The sequence below is a fragment of the Arachis ipaensis genome, chromosome B9 (genome assembly GCF_059453495.1).
Source record: "Arachis ipaensis isolate K30076 ecotype BB chromosome B9, ASM5945349v1, whole genome shotgun sequence".
Taxonomy (NCBI): domain Eukaryota; kingdom Viridiplantae; phylum Streptophyta; class Magnoliopsida; order Fabales; family Fabaceae; genus Arachis; species Arachis ipaensis.
In genome coordinates, this window is record NC_142444.1 from 31,479,936 (window position 1) to 31,483,099 (window position 3,164).

General features: G+C 41.7%; 1 non-coding gene across 1 annotated transcript; it reads left to right on the top strand.

The window, feature by feature from the left end:
- Positions 1 to 2,327: 2,327 nt before the first annotated feature.
- On the top strand, positions 2,328 to 2,431 carry LOC148544190 (small nucleolar RNA R71). Its single transcript, XR_015900923.1, has one exon. It is a non-coding gene; the product is annotated as a small nucleolar RNA R71 (small nucleolar RNA).
- Positions 2,432 to 3,164: the final 733 nt, after the last annotated feature.

Consider the following 3,164-nt stretch of genomic DNA (forward strand, 5'->3'; position numbering starts at 1 on the left):
TGGTGAAGTGGTGATAGGGAAGAGAGATTGAGGTGATTGGTGAAGAGTGTTATGGGATTGTGTGAAAGAGGGGTGAGAAGAAGTGAGTGGAGGTAGGTGGGGATCCTGTGGGGTCTACAGATCCTGAGGTGTTCAAAGATTTACAACCTTGCACCAAATTAGGCATGCAAAATGCCCTTGCACACAACTCTGGGCGTTCAACGCCAGATTGGTGCTTGTTCTGGGCGTTGAACGCCCATTTGTTGCCCATTTCTGGCGTTGAACGCCAGAACCATGCTTGTTCTGGGCGTTCAGCGCCAGCTCTTCTCCAGGGTGCAATTCTGGCGTTCAAACGCCCAGATGCTGCCCATTTTGGGCGTTCAGCGCCAGAACCATGCTCTGTTCTGGCGTTGAACGTCAGCCAGATGCTTCTTACTGGCGTTTAAACGCCAGTGAGATCCTCCAGGGTGTGATTTTTCTTCTACTATTTTTGATTCCGTTTTCAATTTTTATATTTATTTTGTGACTCCACATGATCATGAACCTGATAAAACATGAAAAACCATGAAAATAAAAATTAGATAAAAATTGGGTTGCCTCCCAACAAGCGCTTCTTTAATGTCAATAGCTTGACAGTGGGCTCTCATGGAGCCTCACAGATGTTCAGAGCATTGTTGAGACTCCCCAACACCAAACTTAGAGTTTGGATATGGGAGTTCAACACCAAACTTAGAGTTTGGTTGTGGCCTCCCAACACCAAACTTAGAGTTTGATTGTGGGGGCTCTATTTGACTCTGTTTTGAGAGAAGCTTTTTATGCTTCCTCTCCATGTTTACAGAAGGATGACCTCGAGTTTTAAACACAAGGGAGTCCTCATTCAATTGAAGGACTAGTTCACCTCTGTCAACAACAATCACAGCTCTTGCTGTGGCTAGGAAGGGTCTTCCAAGGATGATGGATTCATCCTCATCCTTCCCAGTATCTAGGACTATGAAATCAGCAGGGATGTAAAGGCCTTCAACCTTTACTAACACGTCCTCTACTTGTCCATAAGCCTATTTTCTTGAATTGTCTGCCATCTCTAATGAGATTTTAGTAGCTTGCACCCCAAAGATTCCCAGTTTCTCTATTACAGAGAGGGGCATGAGGTTTATCCCTGAACCAAGGTCACACAGAGCCTTTTCAAAGATCATGGTGCCTATGGTATAAGGTATTAAGAACTTTCCAGGATCCTGTTTCTTCTGAGGCAATATCAGTTGATCCAGATCACTTAGTTCATTGGTGAACAGGGGAGGTTCATCTCCCCAAGTCTCATTACCAAATAATTTGGCATTCAGCTTCATGATTGCACCAAGGAACTTGGCAACTTGCTCTTCAGTAATATCCTCATTCTCTTCAGAAGAAGAATACTCATCAGAGCTCATGAATGGTATAAGGAGGTTTAATGGAATCTCTATGGTTTCTAGTTGAGTCTCAGATTCCTTTGGTTCTTCAGAGGGAAACTCCTTATTGATCACTGGACGTCCCAAGAGGTCTTCCTCACTGGGATTCACGTCCTCAACCTCCCTTACAGGTTTGGCCATGGTATTTAATTCAATGGCCTTGTACTCTCCTTTTGGATTTTCTTCTGTATTACTTGGGAGAGTACTAGGAGGGATTTCAGTGATCCTTTTACTCAGCTGGCCCACTTGTGCCTCCAAATTTCTAATTGAGGACCTTGTTTAATTCATGAAACTCACAGTGGCCTTAGATAGATCAGAGACTAAGTTTGCTAAATTAGATGTATTTTGTTCAGAGTTCTCTGTCTGTTGCTGAGTGGATGATGGAAAAGGTTTACTATTGTTAAACCTGTTTCTTCCATCATTGTTAAAGCCTTGTTGAGGATTTTGTTGATCCTTCCATGAGAAATTTGGATGATTTCTCCATGATGGGTTATAGGTGTTTCCATAAGGTTCACCCATATAATTTACCTCTGCTATTGCAGGGTTCTCAGGATCATAAGCTTCTTCTTCAGAAGATGCCTCTTGAATACTGTTGGATGCAGCTTGCATTCCATTCAGACTCTGAGAAATCATATTGACTTGCTGAGTCAATATTTTGTTCTGAGCCAATAGGCATTCAGAGTATCAATTTCAAGAACTCCCTTCTTCATAGGCGTCCCATTATTCACAAGATTCCTCTCAGAAGTGTACATGAATTGGTTATTAGCAACCATGTCAATGAGTTCTTGAGCTTCTGCAGGCATTTTCTTTAGGTGAATGGATCCACCTGCAGAAGTATCCAATGACATCTTAGCTAATTCAGACAGACCATCATAGAATATATCCAGGATGGTCCATTCTGAAAACATCTCAGAAGGACACTTTTTGGTCAGTTCCTTGTATCTCTCCCAAGCTTCATAGAGGGATTCACCTTCTTTCTGTCTGAAGGTTTGAACATCCACTCTAAGCTTACTCAGCTTTTGAGGAGGAAAGAACTTGGCTAAGAAAGCCTTGACCAGCTTATCCCAAGAGTTCAGGCTATCCTTAGGTTGAGAGTCCAACCATATTCTAGCTCTGTCTCTTACAGTAAAAGGGAAAAGCATGAGCCTGTAGACTTCAGGATCTACTCCATTAGTCTTAACATTATCACAGATCTGCAAAAATTCAGTTAAGAACTGAAAAGGATCTTCAGATGGAAGTCCATGAAACTTGCAGTTCTGCTGCATCAGAGAAACTAGCTGAGGTTTCAGCTCAAAGTTGTTTGCTCCAATGGTAGGGATGGAGATACTTCTTCCATGTAAATTGGAATTAGGTGCAGTAAAGTCACCAAGCATCCTCCTTGCATTATTATTATTTTCGGCTGCCATCTCCTCTTCTTGTTCGAAAATTTCTGAAAGGTGCTTGCTGGATTGTTGTAATTTAGCTTCTCTTAGTTTTCTCTTCAGAGTCCTTTCAGGTTCTGGATCTGCTTCAACAAGAATATTCTTGTCTTTGCTCCTGCTCATATGAAAAAGAGGGAACAGAAAAATAATAATAATAGGGATCCTTTTTGCCCAAGTATAGAGGTTCCCTTATGTGAGTAGAAGAAAAGAAAAAGAGAAAATCTGAACTCAGAGAGAGAGGGTTCGGATTTTTGGGGAGTGAGGAAGAGATGTTAGTAAATAAATAAATAAATAGAAGGAGATGAGAGAGAGAGAAAATTTT